Source organism: Poecile atricapillus, chromosome 2, assembly GCF_030490865.1.
Source record: "Poecile atricapillus isolate bPoeAtr1 chromosome 2, bPoeAtr1.hap1, whole genome shotgun sequence".
NCBI lineage: Eukaryota > Metazoa > Chordata > Aves > Passeriformes > Paridae > Poecile > Poecile atricapillus.
In genome coordinates this window covers 13,159,783-13,177,896 of record NC_081250.1, presented here as the reverse complement: position 1 = coordinate 13,177,896, position 18,114 = coordinate 13,159,783, and the positions used below count along the sequence as shown (strand labels likewise).

Here is an 18,114-nt window from a genome sequence, read left to right as displayed (position 1 = left end):
CGTTTTCAGATTACCAAAATCTGCTGGTAAAATGTCAAAGCTGCTGACCAGAAAAAAACCCAAAGTAAATCAGGAGACATGCAGAGAAAAAGGAGACAGGGGTCAGCAATGTGGCAGCTCCTGGGCAGAGAGTAAAGGTGCTTTTGTAGCGATGTGTTGGTTTGAATGTGACAAGAGAAATCCTTCTCCCCTGTTCACTGCATGTTAGGAAAAAAAGAGAGTATTTTAAAATCTGAAAAGGATACCTATAGCCAGGCAGAAAAAAAATAAAAAAAAATTTAAATATAAAAAAAGTAATAATATTTTTCCTTCTGTTCAAAGTTGTTATTTCTCAGGTAATCTTCATTGGTTTTATTGGATGGTGGAACATATTTGTCAAGTGCTATGCTGTTTATAAAGTTTAAGAAACCTATTTAGAGAACAAAAGTTACATTGTCTGACTGGTAGAACCAGTCACGTGGCTGGAAAAGTGAATTCCAAATGTTAAGTCCACAAAGGAATAAAGAGCAGCTCAGGTGCATCCACTTATATTTCTGTTGTTTATAAGCAGTGAAGGCTAAATTATTATGAAGGATTCACAAAAATTATGTCTTAGTTAAAAAACAGCCTAAATGTGAAAATCCAGTACCTTGTGACTAGAATTTAACTAGATTTGATAGAAAAGAAAAGAAAAGAAAAGAAAAGAAAAGAAAAGAAAAGAAAAGAAAAGAAAAGAAAAGAAAAGAAAAGAAAAGAAAAGAAAAGAAAAGAAAAGAAAAGAAAAGAAAAGAAAAGAAAAGAAAAGAAAAGAAAAGAAAAGAAAAGAAAAGAAAAGAAAAGAAAAGTAGATTTTGTAATTGTTCACATGCAGTCAGGGAGTCCTGAGTAAAGACTGATGACTGATTGTGTCCTCTATCTCTCAACAGCCTACCCTGTGTAAAACAAGTGTAAATGCTGCCACACTGATACAAACATAAATGATAATTTAGACAGAGAGGAACGCCCAAAAGAGTGTGGTTGTATTAGCAATGTAGGTCTTGGGTCAAACCAAGTTTTATTTTTGAAACTATGACTTGCAACCAAAGTTGCTCAATTACCTGTGAGCCCTCTATTAAATCTCCAATAGTTGTAACGAGTTAACTAAATACCAACACTATCTTCACTAAATTGAATGTCAGGTTTTCCCATCACCTGTCTCACAGATCTAAAAGAAAATTATAATGTCAGTATGTGGGATTTATTCACTTGACAGCCATCTTCAATGCTAGAAAGTTACCAAAACTGAATGAAATTGTAGATGAGAACTCAGCAGGAAAGGGCAATGCCCTGCAGTGAGAACGAATCTGGATAATCAGCTTTAATTCTAGAATTCCTCATTGCTATCGATATGTGTCAATGGGCTGTCATTACTCTTGCCACTATTAAAAAAGAATTAATTTTACTGCTGGAGACAAGAATCTCTCCAGACTGAAACTTCACGAACTTTTAAAGATATTTCTTGTTTCATCTGAAGTGTTTGGGCAAAAGATTGTTCACTTTAGTATTTAAATGGAAAAAATAATAATGCATTAATTTCTGCTGATTTGGTACAACAGCAGTATCTGCTGCAGTGTTGTTTGCAAATTCATCATCCATCTGTTAATATTTTTTTTTCCTAAGGAAGCAGCAATCATTGTGCTTTTTGTTCGAGAATATGATAAATATAAGTCTGTGGATTCTTACATTACCATAAACCTTGTTTCTTCTTCAAGGTCTGTAACAAGTGTTTGAAGGAAGTCTGGATATAATGTACAGCAGGATGTTTCATGGCAGTTGGGCTCTGGCAGTGGTCACACAGCCATGTTTAAAATGATGAACAAGTTAGAGGTTGTCAGGTTGCCCTCGCCGTGTTTGAGAGATGTCTCCACAGATGTGGATTCTATGTGTGCATGTGGAGAGAGTAAATTTCACTCAGAGTGAATAAGACTCTGGAATTATTTTTCCCCAACAGTTCTGTGTACTCAGCAGAGTGTGCCCCCTCCTTTAGCTAATATTTGCAGTAACTTTATATGTTAAAACAAGGCTATGCAGTAGCTGTTTGTAGCTTAATCATGTGGCTACAAAATTAACCTTTGACCTTTCTTAGCCTAATCAGGAAATTGATTTCAGGAGCTATTCCTTAACCCAGGATATGTGGTTAAAGTTAAACATCACTAATAGGAAGTCCAGTAACAGGAAATGTGTGAATGCTAATCCGTACAAACATAAACAAACCTCTGGCTTACATACAGTTTTATTGGAATTTTCCTCTTGACTCCCTTTCCTTCAACAAGCCAGAAAAAATTACAAGCAGCTTGTTAAACTCTTTGAAAATCTTGAGGAATTTTTGTTGGCTATAGGTTTATTAGGTTTCTGCTAAAGGAGAATTTCAAACTTGGGTAGAATTTTGTGAAGAATAATCTCAGGACAGTCACATGCAATTCATCTTCACTGCAGTTCTGATCAATGAGGTTTATTATCAGAGTAACACAAATTTTTAGGCGAAGTACTAAGTGGGGCAATTTCTTTTTGTGTAACAAAATTGGGTGATTTCGAGAAAAGGGGCTTACGAAAACTCTATTTCCATAAGGTAATTTTGAAATATTTTTATAAAAAAATTGCCAGTCACTGAAATGAATATAAATTCAGGACAGAAAAGTAACTTTAAGAATTTGAAACATTTTTATTATCTTCATTGAATTCCAGCTACATTTCATTAGGAAAATGGGCTGGTGTGACTTGCAGCTAAACACAAACCAGTTAATCACCATAAATATAAGTATAGGCCTTACCTTGGGAACCTGTGGCTTATGCTTTTCTCTTCACACTAAATCAACAAAACCTTCATGTTCATATTGAGCTCCACTGAGTTCAGTGGGATATTATGCATGTCCATTGACACAGATCAGCTTTCAGGATTAGGGCCAAAGTCAGAGGAGGATTTTATGGGAACAGAAAAAAAATGTCTAGTCTGACAAAATTCCTTCTCAAAACAGGAAAGAACAAGATAGCTGTAAAACAGTAGCTTACAATCTCTGTAGTTCCTCTTTTGTCCTGTCCAGGTTGAGTAAATCAGTGATATTCATAAAATAAACCCAGGCAAAGCATTTACTGTGTATATTAAATCAGGGGATATGTATGGCATTAGAATAGTGTCACAATGATACATGTTCACTTATTTACAAAATTGGCTAACCCATGAGCCACACAAAAGTGGATTTACTTTGCAGATAATTTTTTTCCTAAGGGAACATTTTCAAAAGAGTTCTTAAGATGTACTATTATGTTAACTTCAATAAAAATATTATTGCATGTAAAATGAATATCTGATGACTATCTAAAATGTATTTAATGATTAACAACTCTGAAGTAAACTGTAAAAGAATCATATCAGTCCAGCCTTGTTAAATAAATTTGGGATTAATTCAGTTTGCCTTAATACAGTGTCTACTCTAGAGATCATAAAAGCTTCTCTTTGGGGTTTGATGGTCCTTTGAGTACTTGGTTGTTTTCCACTTTTGAGCCCCATTTGCGGACTGATGAATTGTAGTTATTCACTCCACTGTAGTCCAAAAGATCTTTGCTTATGATAACTTGTAAAATTGATTTTGATCACAGCCTCATTAAACACATGTTTTGTAAAGTGGGACTGATGAGTGAGGAATATGCAGCCTACATGAGCCCTCACACTTAAATGTAATAACGTTAAAAACTGAAGAAAAAGTTGGTATGTAGAGGCATGACAATATTTATACAAACAACTCTTATCGCCTTATTCTCTCATTAGTCTGGTGCTGTTGGAATAATTCCTGAATTCAATAAATTTAAATATAACTCAAGATTTGATTGTAAGTTAATAGGACTTAATTAAAAACTATAAAGAAGAGGTGGAGTAAGCCTCAGAGTAGTATTAACCAACTTTCTTTTTATTTGTTTTCTAGCAAAAATAAATGATTTCCCTTTTTTTATAAGTTACCATTTGACAAGGGATTTAGTCAGTTCCCTGGAATACCAGTTTTATAGCAAATTTCAATCAGGCAATAAATTTCATATTTTAAATTATTTGAACCATGTGACACTTTTTCTATAGGAAAAAAATCTCCTTGTTTTTCTTATAAATCTACCATTTCTCACCTCCCCCACCCCGTTCAAATATTGCTTTATGCTTTCTGTTAAGAAACTGCTGTTAAAGTATTTTTAAAATACTCAAGAGAAAGAATCTGTCTTTATGATGCTTGTTTTGACAGAACACAAATCGCTGTCAATGTGTCAATGTGAGGCACAGTCCTTTTTTACTTCAGTGCCTTAACTATGGCCTTCTAATGAGGAATGTAATTTGTCTAATTAAAAGGTTATCTGTAAGATACAGCTGTCCCTTGTGCTGTTGGAGTGAGCACAGTGGCTGTATCTGGGGAACCTGGGAATCCCTTACTTCCCCCAAGAAGGAAAGGTCTGGTAACTCACTGAAGAGGCTTTGTAGCTGTGGATGCTGGAAAAAATGATGAGGAGTCAGTCCCAAGTTCTACACTTCGGGTACAAGATTATCTTCTGGTAGATACTACAAAGGGTGGTGCTGCCATCCTCAGGGATCTGGATAGGCTGGAGAAATGGGCTGACAAGAACCTTACAGAGGTGGACAAGGAGAAATGACAGGCCCAGCACCTTCAGAGGAACAACCCCATGCACCAGCACAGGCAGGGGCCTAACTGGATGGAAAGAAGCTTTGCAGAAAACAACCTTCTGTCCTGGTGAATGCCAAGTTGTCATGAGCCACAAACGTGCCCTTGCAGCAAAGGCTAAATGCATCCTGGCCCATACTGGAGAAATGTTACCAGTCAAGGAATGTTCTAGTCAAGGTAGGAGATCCTTCCCATTTCTGAATTACTGGTGAGGCCACTGTAGAGTGCTGTGTCCAGTTCTGGCCTCACAAGCACAAGTGACACTTGGACATATTAGAGAGTCCTCTGAAGGGCCATGAAGATGATTAAGGGACTTGAGCATCTCTCCTGTGAGGAAAGACTGATGGAGCTGGAAGGGTTTAGCCTAGAAAATGGAAGGTTCAGGGAGGCTCTTATCCACATAAGCAAATCTATAAAGGGAAGGTGCAAAGAGGATTTTGTTAGTCTCTTTTTGGTGGTGCCCAACAACAAGACAAGATGGAATGGGCTCCATCTGAAGCAGGAGTTTCCTTCTGAGCACAAGGAAACACTTACTCACTTTGCAGGTGGCTGAGCACTGGCACAGGGTGTTCAGAGAACATGTGTAGTCTCCCTCCGTGAAGATATAAAACTGTCTAGTCATGGGTCTTGGCAGCTGTTTGTAGGTGACCCTGCTTTAGCAGTGGGGTTAGACTGGATAACTAAAGAGGTTCCTTCCAACCTCAGCCATTCTGTGCTTCTAAATGAGTGCTGTATTTCTTTTCCAGACTTTCATGGGCAGTGAATCCAGTGACAGATCAGATGAAGGCTATATCAAGAGATAGGCTATATATGAAGAGTATACTGTTTGAGCAGCCACTTATTTATCATGTGAAATAGAACAGTTGCCCAAGTCTTGAGTGGAAATGCAAACCTTAAGTAGAAGAATATGCATTGTGTGGCTGTGAGGCTGCTAGTTTTAGTCTGTCTGTTATTACATCAGATTTGTGTGGAATGAGTTCACCTCACACCTAATGGACAGGTATCCTAAAACTGTAAATTTACATCTCATTTAGTTCCAAATGATATGTCTTTTGGTGTTCTCAGACTTTGACTGGTACTAGAAAAGTCAATGTTCTATTCACTAGTCCTTCATCTTTAAAGAGCATTGTAAGAAACACAATGATTGCTTATATTATATTTTGTGTGTAGGATAGCATCATCTAGAGAGAGCAGTCAAGAAAATCCTTTTACAGAAAAAAACAATCAATAAACTAGTTTAATTGTTAGATTCTTTAAAGTTTTTTATCCATCATAATTCACAAAACTGAAGACTTGACAAAGATAAAACAGCATGTTTTTATATGTTGCTATACCGCATGCCTAAGTAAGCAGCAGGCTCTAAATGAACTTTTTCACATCAGGAGTGTCCCATAACTAGAGTCTGTGGCTCAGTCCTCTTTCTACTCTGTATGGACACCTGCTTCTTCAACTGCAGGGCTAGTTCACACTTGTAGTGGTTCCCATTTAGAATTAAAGGCAGTTAAGGTTCATTAATTTCAAGATTTTGTTATGATCATACTGGCTACACAACACATTTGAAGTAGTTCGATTAAATGCGTGTATGAGGGATGTGATTAGTTACTGCAGGTTTACAGTTTTAGACATGCTGAAGGAAAAGCAGAATTTCTTTATGTTCCAACAAGGCTAAGAAGTGTTATAAATGGATATTTCTTATCATAGCATTATAGTGATAGCCAGCAGTAAGTACGTGTGAGCATCTTAACAAAATGTTCCATCCTTCTTAACAAAATCAATAACACCAAAGAACTGTCTTTTGGTTTTGGATACAGCAAATTCTGTCCAACATTATCATCACAATGCAAACGAGTTTGGAACTCCTTGACCACATGGTATGGTGGGAGAGACCTATTAAAACCAGGGATATCTCAGGAGCTCTGAAGTGGTTGGTGGCTCCACACTATTATCTCTTCCTCATTACTAACCACTCCCTCATGGCTGAAGGTCTACAGTGCATGTATTTGTCAGCTGTTTATAATATACATATCCCCCAAAGTTTCACTTGTAAAATAAAGTAAAAAGATTTTGAAGCCAGAAATTGGGAGCAGAAGCTGAAATCCCCTGCTGCTTTTCATTCTGCCTTAGTCTCTGAAATTTCTTTTTCAAACAAGTAGCTTAAATTTCAGGGCATGGTATTTTAGTCAACCCAAAATATTTTGCCACAACTCCCTTAATTTCCAAGCCCTTGTGGTTGAACTCAGAGTCTCTGTGTGTCACTTGTACATTTCTTTGTGGTTTAATGTATTTTCTTTTCTTCCTGATATATTTGAGGGATCTTTGTGCTGAGCTGTCTCATCTGAAAGAGGCTGACAGCATATGAAGGCAGAGACGTATCCTTTGATGAGAAAATGCAAATCCCAAACAAAACATTTGCAGAACCACTAATCACCATTTCCATACAATTGAGCAATGATATGGTATTTATTATAGAATGACTCAAAGGTAACACAGACTCCTTATAAGAAATCCAACAAATAACTTAATATACACCTTCTCCACTTCTTTCTACAGGGGGTAATTTTTACTTATTACAATTAGTGTCAGGACTCCCTCAGCATTCAGTGGAACTGAGGTTTGATCTTTTTGGTCTCAGGAATGACTTGTGAGTGGTTTAAGGAGTTTGACAGTATAGCACATACATCAGCAAATACTGTCAAAAGAAGTTTCTAAATTTGAAAGAAGGTGTGGTGCTCTGAACCTGATATTCAGAGATGCTGGGTAATCCCACCTGTAAGTTTTCATGGTTGTGAATTCAGCACTTTGAAATAAGAGAACTGGCAATGCAAAAGTAACCAAAATCTTGGAAAGTCTGGAAAGTATTAATCTTATTTTACATTTTACTTTGACCTTACTGTTACAGTTATGGCTAGTTCATTAATTAATTTCCACAACACCATTTGATAAAGAAAAGATACATATCTGTGAGCTTGGGTTTTTTCTTTTTGTATTTTTACATGCTTTCCTAATTTAGTTCAGCTTGTATTTTAAAATAACTTAATTTAGCAGAAGCTGTTTTAATTCTGATTGAACCTTAATTTAAAGCCATGGATATTGTCATTAAATTTAATTATAATGAGCATGTTTTTTTTTAAAACCCTAATTAATCAGGTTTGGGTTTATAAAAAACTGCATCAGTTTATGGTGCATTTAAAGTCTGATATTCTACTATGCTAAACCCTGTTTATTTCTACAAGTAGAGCTTGGCTAGGAAAATTAATTCAAACCAAAATTCAGATATGGCATTTTTCTGTATCTAGTAGAACCTAGAACATCCAGATGTTCAAGAGTGAATGCCTTAGGCACAATTCCATTTCTGATTTGGATTCACGAAGGTTGCAAAAAAAATTCATGCTAAATATAATTTTACTTCTCTGCATTACACAAATCAGATAGCAAATCTAAGATGGAAAAAGCCAAAGGTCTTCTTTACTGGTGGAAAACAAAGTAGCTTCATTGTAGGGTATATGTGGAGTGCTAGGAGAAGAAGAATTTAGGTGTACTGAGTCTAGTAGGCTGCAGTTTCTTGTCTCCATTGTCAGCAGAAGATTGCATTTTGTTCAAAATTTCTATGCCAATAATTATGTTCTGTTTATCATGTCAGAGATTGAGTCATTTGATTTAACAAAGTTTAAGGTGTGATTGATGCCATTGCAGTGTAGATCAGCAAAAATAGGTCAGATGAATCATCTTTAAACACTTGTTTTTCTTCTTTAACTTAAAATCCCCAAACAACCTAAATTAACTAGCTCAGATATAAACATCTACACTCTAGGGGATTATAATCAGATGAAATCTACCCAAAATAATCACAGTTTTGTCCCAGCTGGATAAAATAGACTGTAGTATGTTTGGTCTGGTTTGTAGTCATGTAGCTGAAACCCTGGTCTGCACTGAAAAGTTAATTGTCATAGTTAAAATCTTAAGATTTTGGGGTGTACCTCTGCTAAGGGCATAACTTAGTGGGCAGTGTGTTTGTGGTTGGGTTCAGATGTTGGCATAGACCTACCTAAAGAACCTAGTTCAGTAGGAATAAACACTCTGTCCCTCCAGATTTTGTTTCCCTTCTGACCACCGCTGGCCAGGCAACTTTCTCAAAGACATTGCAGTCAGCAAAAGCAGGAAGTGTCTGTTAGAGACTATGACCAAGGAAAGAACTACTTGGGATATTGAGATCTCTCCAAGATAAAACATCCCAAGAGAAGGAAGCTTTGGGTTTACTTTTATGCTTATGGAAAGTAACTCAGGAAAGTTTCATGTCATACTGGAGGGGTGGCAAAAGAGGGACCCACAAGATGTCAGTTCTGTTTGAGAAATGCCACATCTGTTGCCATGCCAATCATATGAGATCTTCCTATAAATCAAGTGGCTCTACATTATTAATCCCAGAGTGTATGTATCTGAAAAAAGCCAAATATTGAGAACATGGATGAAGTTCAGGTGTACACATTTTATTAAGAACAGAAAAAATGTAGGAGTCTTTGAGTGTTGCTGAAGATATTATTTTCTTAGACTTTGAGTTTTGCTGGTTCATTCCTTTTGATTTTGAAAATCCATTTTATTTCTTCCCTTCAATTTCAGACCAATTCTTTCACTTAAATTTGTTATCTTGCACCGTCTAAGGGAAAAGAGTTGAAACTGCTCCTACAGTTTTCTACCTTGGTCCTCTCTATAACTTCCTTTTCAGAGTTTAACTCAGGATTTGCCAAAAATTGACCACGAATGAAATTTTCTTGATCAAATCCCTTTTTGTAGTCTCTTTCTGCAGTTTCCTAAGCTTGCTGTTTTTGCCTTGATTATGTATTATGTAAGGAATTGAATTTCTTGGAGTTAAGCTGATTCTTGATTTCACCAATAGTAAATATCCATTAAGTTAGATTTATTTTTAGACTCAAACTGAGTAGTACTTGTCTTTAACAAGAGATTAAATGTATACAGTACCTGAGGTAATGAATGTGCTTTGAATTTGCTTCCAAAGTTACTAAGTTAATTCAGGTTGCTTAATTAACCTGTAGCCATTTCTTATGTTTTCTGTAGTTTTGTACCAAAAATAAACAGTTGGATCCTGCTGTGGCTCTCCTCCACTGTCTGCTGCTCTTCTGTGTTTCTTCTTGACTTCATAGCTTGGATTCACATAGCCTTCCTGCCATCAAACACTGCTGTTCTAGTAGAGCATCTTTCTGTTCTCTGGTTCTTCCTGTTAATCTTCAGGTTTTTAGGTGAGTGAGAGGAATTATTAAATTATTTATATTGGCAATTATAAATCTTATCTCTCTCCTACTTTAATTTGGGATATAACTGATGCAGTGTTTTAAGAGGGCAAAAAGTTAAAAGCAAGGTTCTGTGATCTAATTGGGTTATGCATATTTTGCAATTGTCTACATGGAAGTAATATTTTTGTAAGAGTTGTAATTCAGTGATAGAGTAATTTCATGACAAATGCTATTATACTTCAAAGGCAGAGGGAGAGGTGAAAGTGAAGCCACTGCTTGTGCTAAAAATTGAAAGTCATCCTACAAGTGCTCTTTACTTTCACAGTAAAACTGACAAATCTGAAATATCTAGTTCAAATGTTTGCCATTGACTAGCAGGCATTTGTTTCTAAAGCTGGTAGAAGCAGTTTTCATTCTTTCTGCCTTCTCAGTGATTGATCTGTTTCTTTCTGCTTTTCTTTCAGAGAACTTAATTGCATGAGTTTTTTTTCAAAATCAAGCCCATCAAATGTCACAACATTAGCATAATCATAAAAATGTCAAGCATTCAGTGCACTTGCAATATGCCAGAGCATATTTTTTCATGCAATTAATGTGGGTCTCTGGAACATGCCTTTGAATGGGCATCTCTTGGAAAAGTTGACTAGTGGTTGCTACAGATTATTCCCATTAGGGAAAAGAATAGTTTTTCCTTAAAGTAGAATAAAATTGGTCCTTAAAAGCAGTAGATATTAAAGGAATAGACAGACATAAAAGGTCATCTAAGAAAAGAAAAGGTTACTGGTAGAATAATAGAATCATAGAACAATTTGGGTGGAAAGAGACCTTAAAGATTATCTAGTTCCACACTCCCTGCCGTGGGCAGGGACTTATTCCTCTACATCAGGTTGCTCAAAGCCCCATCCAGCCTGGCCTGATGCTGTGGTTGTGTTCTGTGCAGATTTTTGCTCTGTCTGGGTGGCCATATTGATCTCCAGCTGCAAGAACATGGAAACCTGGACCACAAATTTTGGTGGCTGCCATAATCTGGATACTACCATCTGTGTCATGGGTAATTTTTTAAAAAATATAGGTAGTTGATCAATGCTGGATATTTAAGATGACTAGATAAGCTAAAAAGCATCTGCTCCATACTAATAAATGTACTTTTTTGATTGCATCTAAACTTGCACAGAATCTAAAATTTGTTCCACTGATTGTACTAATTGCAATGGCATTATTTTGGTCAGTAATTTAATGGAAGGATTTGGGACTGCGAATCTCAATTGTAAGGATGGAAATACGGGAAATGGAAGTTTCAGATACCCATTGTAAAGCAACTATTATTCATTTCTGGGCAGAGTCCCTTCAACTTTCTTGGCTGTTACAGAGGGAAATAGCCACAAAGTACAATTGAATACTTTAAAATTTAGACATAGGAAACCAATGTATTGTCAGTGCAGTAATTTACTTCCCAACATCCTCTTCTGGATTGTGTCCAGAGCTCTTCACTTGATTTGTGAAAGCTGCCTTCATTAAACTCTTGACTACACTTGGTAAGACTGTTATCTAAAAGATTCCTTGGCATTGTTTTTTCCATGCATGGAAAGCCATAGACACAGTGTGCAGTGCTCTGGTATGATCCAGGAGAGGAAAGCAGGCCTGCTGTGAGCAGGGGATCTCCTCCTCCTTACAGCCTCTGAACCTCCTTGGAGGTTTTTACGAGTACCCTGTGGTGTCACAGGACATCTCTGTCTTACTGTCTCTGTTCAGATGGGCAGATGTTTGCCTTTTGCACATTGCACTTGTGAAAATACAGTGGAGTATAAATAGGTCACACAGCTGGCAAAATGTGCCAAACTAATAACTTTCTCCCTCCAAATTTGTTTATGGAGAGCAAAGGCCTTATAAACACCTCAATTTATGCTAAGGACAGAGTCATTACAGGTAGCTTTTCCCAATTCTCCCTTTAAGGAACAAAAATTGTGTCCCTGTTTGGTTCACTCTTCTGCTCTGTGACACATCTGAAACCATGCCAGCTGGTGTGGTGGCACAGCTCATGCTCCCTGGATATGGGCTGCAACAAATGGGTCACTTCAGCAGAATCTGCCAAAGGACACTCAGGGGATAGATACCACTGGGTAAGAACTGCCAGTGGATGTCTGGATCTGCATCCTCTACTCTTCTGACCTGTTCTGTCCTGAGAGAATACTTTTATACTGCATTTCCTTTTTTTCCTTTTCCCTACAGATACCTTTCTGAACCTCACAGCATGTTTGATGTTCGTTGACAGAGGTCATGTGAAGCTGAGTGTGCAATGCTCCAGGAGCAGAAAGATCACAGTGGCTTCAGTCTGCAAACTGACTGAGTGGAGAGATGTGCCCATGCCCACATGGGCGTGCTGAAAGAGGACATTTTGCTCATTCCTTCTACTTCATTTCTCCCCACATTCTTCTCTGGCCTAGGAAATTTGACTTTGTCTCCTGTAGTGTTTGAACATCTGTATCCTTTCCTAGGCTGCTGGGTATCACTTCATACTCCCTGAACTGATGATGGGATTCTATCATCAGGATGATGGGATGTCAGAGGACATGGATTTGGCAGTGGTAAGCCCTGATAATATAAACCATTACAAGTCAGATTTTGTAATCCATCCAGATCCCAAGGACAGACTCAAATATACATGGGAGTATTTCAGAAAACATTCCATGTAACTGTAGTAAAGAAGCAACTTCCTTAAAAATCCCAAGAACTGAAATGTTTGCAATTGCCTATGTAATATGTACTTTTCTGATCATTAAAGTCTCCTCTGTGCTAGTTCTCAACATGTAAGAACAGATCCTGCATTCACCATGGGGATGTGATGAGCTAGCAGCAGAGAAGCAGTGCTTGCCTGCAGAGCAGTAAGACCAGTAGAAATAATCAGGATTTGGGTATTGAAAAGCAGAAAGTGATGTGTATATATATAAAAAATATAAGCAGCTTTCTAAATTATTTTCAGGTGTCTTCTTTAATCCATCTGTAAAGATGAAAACAATGTCAGGTTTTTCCAAAGTCTCTTTTTAAAATGAGTTTTGAAGCCAGTTTCCAGGTTATGTACATTTTCCATTCAGCAGCTCATGTGATGCCATGCAAGGTTCCTATCCTGCTCTTTCTCAGTGCAATGTGATTTGACATTGATGTCATGAAGACAGTAGAAAATGTTTCAGGTGTGCACTCAGTCCTCAGGATCCATCCCTGTCACATGGAACTGTGTACAGCTGGGAAGCATGGAGGAGTTTTAGGACAACAGTCTCTGCACTGCCAGGAGCATTTTCTGGCCTGATGTGGAGATCCCCATGGAGGCCTCCACAGAGGCATGGAATTGCTGTCTCTGAAGTTGGTAGAAGTGGTGTTAGGGTGTACAGTGTGTAATAAGGGAACAGCCACAGCTCCTCTGCTGTGCAGGTTGAGGCAGGGCAGCTCATGAGTTATTCTTTCTCTCTTGTGAATGAGAGTTTCAAAGGGGGCGTGTGTTGGACTGCCAGCACACTAGTCGTGTTCTCCACCTGAATTTGTAGATTTGCACTTAGACATCCCCAGTCTGCTCCCCAGTTTGTTATCCAAAATGGAGCTTTCACATTAAGTTTGCAGGTGATTCATACTGCCTTGTTCTTTGCCCTAGGAAACCATTGGATTTCACTCCTTGGCTAGCCCTGTCTACCTTCAGAAAGCTCACACATCTTTACATTATGGCCGCATATAAAGCTGGTAACTTTTGCATGTCAGGAGTGAAAAGGACATGTATAAACAAAATGGTAAGATGTCAAGGGATGGGAAACAAAAGAGTGTGATCCAGAATGCTGCATCTATTTGTGGGTGACTTGGTTGAGGCACAGATTGAAGGGACAGATCTTTTTACTATTACTCCTCAGAATCAAAAGAGAAGAAATTGCTTTGCTGGAGGCTGCTTCATCCTGACCTCATTCACATACAGGTGATTTGTTTCAGTGCACAGGGGCACATCCTGCAGTGTTAAAATCAATGGGAATGTTGCTGGTGAAAACAGGAAAAGCATTTTAACTTTGTTTCTGATAACTGATGTCGCAAGATTTTGGAAGGGGTTTTACTGCTCTTAAAAACAATCTCAACTTGTGTTTTATTCCTGGTGCTGATGCCTCCATTGTAAGTGGCATTTCACCAGGATGCTGTGCCTCGTGAATTCAGGGAGAAGGTTACACACTGGAAAGGCACATGAAACCAGCACTTAGTGAGAAATGAGTATTTAAGACATCTGGATAGAGGAGGACACATCAAAAATAATTTAACAAAGTAGGTATCTGAGAACAAGAAACAGGAACTGGAGAGGTGAGGTTTCAGGTGAACTCATAGCAGAGAACAGTCATGGTTATACTGGATCCTCAACTTGTTGCACTCTCAGCTGCTCTTTCCTCCCTGGAGTCTTTCCAGGGCAGATGGTGTAGCTGAGGCTGCATGGCCTGAGGCAGAATGTTAGAGCAGCAGCATGTTATTAGCTGGCTTAGCAAAAATTGTCTGTTTTTCTTTTTCAGCCCATGCAGTGTAAGCTGAGACCTAACTCTGGACTTACTCTTTTCCTGTGATTGAATCCATAGAGAACTGGACTGTAATAATGGCAGCAGATTGTATATTTTCTTGTCCTTGGATGGTTCAACAGCAGGTCATTGATAGCAGTTTTCAGAGCAAAAGGATTACCTGTCATATTTCCCTTTTCTCACTTACTCCCCTCCCCAAGCCAAATTATATTTTTTTAAACAGTTGGCATTGCATTTCTTGTGCAAGTTAACTTGCTAGAACCTGTGCAAAGCTGGGTTCTCTGGAGCACTGTCAAGTCTATGCACAGCCACAGTTTCTTTCCAAATATCTGATTCCAAGCAGGCTCAATCTGTATCTCTGGGAGGTTGGTATTCCCCCTGTAATATCTCTGTGCACCCTCATCTAATGGATCATTCTGAAGATCAACAGCAGCAGCTCTCATTCAATAGATGGCACTTGCAAAATCCTGAACTGTGAAAGGATGTTCTGAAAATTTTATCCAAAACCTGGATTTTTCTCTGTATTTTTTTTCATGGTTCTGTTATATTTATATATCTCTCTGGAACCTTTGCATCTTCTCTTAACGTTATTTTCAATTTAGGTTTTCAGTAGAGGAGCCAATCCTAGATATGTAGTTATGCTTTTTTTTCCCCCCCCCATAAGAACCTACTAAATAGAAAACACTCTTCTATTGTTCTGGTTTGGATTCTACCTTTTTTGTTCTTTAGGAGTGTTAATACGATGTCACTTAATTTGAACAGCAGTAAACCTCAGCCCCAAACAGAAATATGCAGTCTTTCTCAGGACATGTTGAGACATCCCCCTGCAGCTGTAATGGGTTATCAGCACATCTCTACCCTTTCACCAGATGCAACCTCTTAGAGGCAACTTTGTCTTCAGATTTCAGTTATATATCATCTGATCTCAACTTATGTCAAAAGACCCAGGAGCTCTCTACCCGTCTGCTGGGAACATTGATCCACTCATCACAACTATTTATAAGATGTGAAGTCTTTCCTTCCCTTGCACTCTCTTTCTCTCAAAAAAAAAAAGAAAAAAAAAAAGAAAAAAGCTGTCAGTATTTCAAAAAGTGTGAGCAGCAGATCTTTGTGTACTTTAATCCATAAATAAACATTTCTTCTTTTGAACATCATTAAAATTGGATGTGTTTTCACTGTAAAATACTACAGCATCCCTATCCTTTAGACATATTTGGTGATGAATATTGCAATTAAGTTTTGTCTGTAGGAATAATTGTTGTCTAGAAATACTCAATTTATGCCAAAAAAGTAAATAAGAATCAGAGTACAAGATATGCTTCTTGTGACAGTAATTTTAGAACAAGATATTAAGCTCTGCTCCTGCTGTTTTAACAGATTGGGCCAAATTCGTCTTTGTTTTTATGACCAAGCTTGCAGGGAAGTTGTGGAGATGTGAGTTTGGTTTGACTTCTGCACAATTATATCCGACTTTCTTCTGATAAGACTTGTTGATGTATCACATTCAAATCTCCAGCTTTGCCTTCTCTGCATTTAACCTGAAGAAAGGAATTCCTGCTTTAAAATGCTCATCAATCAGTGCTGTGTAGTTAAGCTGATAACAAAGCTAGGGCTAAGCCAGTGTTAATTTAGCCAACTGTTACATTACTGACAATATTTGTCAGCAAATGATTTTAATTAGACCAGCATAATGAGATAAGTAGGCTAAAACTAAGCAAATGACTAAAACTAAAGAGGGATTCTGATGACAAACAAGTCCTGATGAGAGTAAGAATTTTTTTTTTTTGCCACTAATGTCTGAGTAGCATGTGGGAATGGAGAGACAGCGCTAATCACATGAAAAATCACTTAAAAATGATGCTGGTGTGCTGGAATGCTGAGCTGGTGTCAGGAAGGCTTGCAGAGTTTGAGCAAGTGCTGTGTAAACTTCCTGAGCAGCCTTGCATGTCAGTGACACTCTCCCCTGCCCTGGCAGGGCTCATTTGTGTGCCTGCCTTATGTGCCTCTCATGGAACAGGACAGGGAAACCTGTTGGAAAGTTCAAGTGAAGAGGCAGAGGCACTTGTGAGATAATACAGTGGAAGGCATGTGGAATAGGACCTTCTGAAGTTTGTGGCTGTAATTAAGAACAGGTAGGGAAAATAATGGGAAGAGTAGGTAGGGAAAATGCAGTGTTTGTTTGGAGAAAGAAGTAAGAATGAGAGAGAGAGTCAAAAAGAACAGCATTGTTTGATGTTTGAACAAGGAAATGTTTGGTGTGAATAACCTGCCGCTCTATTTGTCTTGTTCTCTCCCTACACATTTTTTTGTGCTGATTTCTGGTATTCTGTCCTCTGTGTTATTTCCCCCTGCCTACCCATGGTCTTCCTGAGACCTGCTGGCAGAGGGAGGTTTTCACAGCCTGAAGTGTTGATTCTGAGAAGTGTGAAGGAAACAGAACCGTGCTGGATGATGTGACTCACCTTGGAGAAGCTGATGTTTTCCGGATGAGGGAAAGTGTAAAGTTTCAGCTTTGCTAGTCCAGATGTTTTAATGGATATTGCTGAAGTAAGAGAAAACCTGGTCTGCATGTTTGACTCAGTCCTGAACAGGAGAATAACAAGTTACATACTAATATAAATTTTTAATGATTTGTGATAAAAAAAAATAAATTAGATGGTGAGCAAAATACTAGGTTAATTGACTGTGGAGTCCTAAGTTTCCTAAAATATGGCTGAAATATCAGCTGTCATATGATGAATATTTTAAAGAAGATTCTATTATACACCTAGGGGTTCATTCGCCTCAGTAATGAGGACAGTTACCTCTAGGGAAAGGAAGCTATATTATGCTTGCCACTTAACCAGGGGCTGGTTTGACAGGCATCAGCTCAGAATATATGTGTATATATAGGGAATCACAGCAGCTTGTCTCAAGCTTACTGAGCAGGAAATGTTGTGCTGTACAATACTTTGGGTTTCTATCTATGGATTTGTGGATGGCACCGAGTGGGATTCAGACTATTTTTATTCCCGAGTCTGATTGTTGAGGTGGAATCCATCACCTACTAAATATTAAATCAGCAGGTTTTTTAAAGAGTAACACTGTCTCTGCTGACTTGAATATCCTTATGTGGCCCAGAGGAAAAGAGAAACAAAGACAAGATGAGAAAACTATCGTCTTTGGCATTCTTCTTAATATTAATGATTTCTCTAGTTTTCAAACTGTTGAAGGCAAAAAGTGAGATAGTAGAACTTCCACATGGGTAAGAAATGACCCAGGTGAAAAAAAGCATACATTATAAAAACTGTGGTGAAACTTCTGAAGTTGAATTATTTGTTGGAAGAGATGGGGAAAATGCCTCAACAGATTATTTTTTAAACAAGTTTTGTTTAATTGTTTCCAAACAAACATGGCTGGGAACTACTAGTAATGTGTCAATTCCAAATTACTTGAACAATTTCATGTAGATGCAATTTATGTCAGATTTTACACTGAGTGTGGCTTCTGAAACCTCCTGTTTGCAAATGCTGAAGTTTTGGACTAAGTACTCAACTTACATCTATTGTTCATCTTAGTAGACTGACTGGAATTGTAAATAGCTCCTTTATGTTTTACTTTTTAAAGTTGTGCTTCACAGACAATATCCACAGACATTTGTGATGTGTCTGAATGAGT

The 18,114-nt window shown here is 37.9% G+C and overlaps 1 long non-coding RNA gene across 2 annotated transcripts in view; it reads left to right on the top strand.

The window, feature by feature from the left end:
- Positions 1-14,134, top strand: part of LOC131576067 (uncharacterized) — a 70,407-nt gene extending 56,273 nt beyond the window's left edge. The window contains exons 2-5 of one of the 2 annotated variants that reach the window (XR_009276920.1): positions 9,750-9,931; positions 10,866-10,976; positions 12,155-12,510; positions 13,569-14,134. This is a non-coding gene — a long non-coding RNA (uncharacterized LOC131576067). Of the gene's footprint in view, positions 1-9,749; positions 9,932-10,865; positions 10,977-12,154; positions 12,919-13,568 lie in introns of those variants that run through there. The other variant, XR_009276919.1, reaches the window with a different exon arrangement.
- Positions 14,135-18,114: the final 3,980 nt, after the last annotated feature.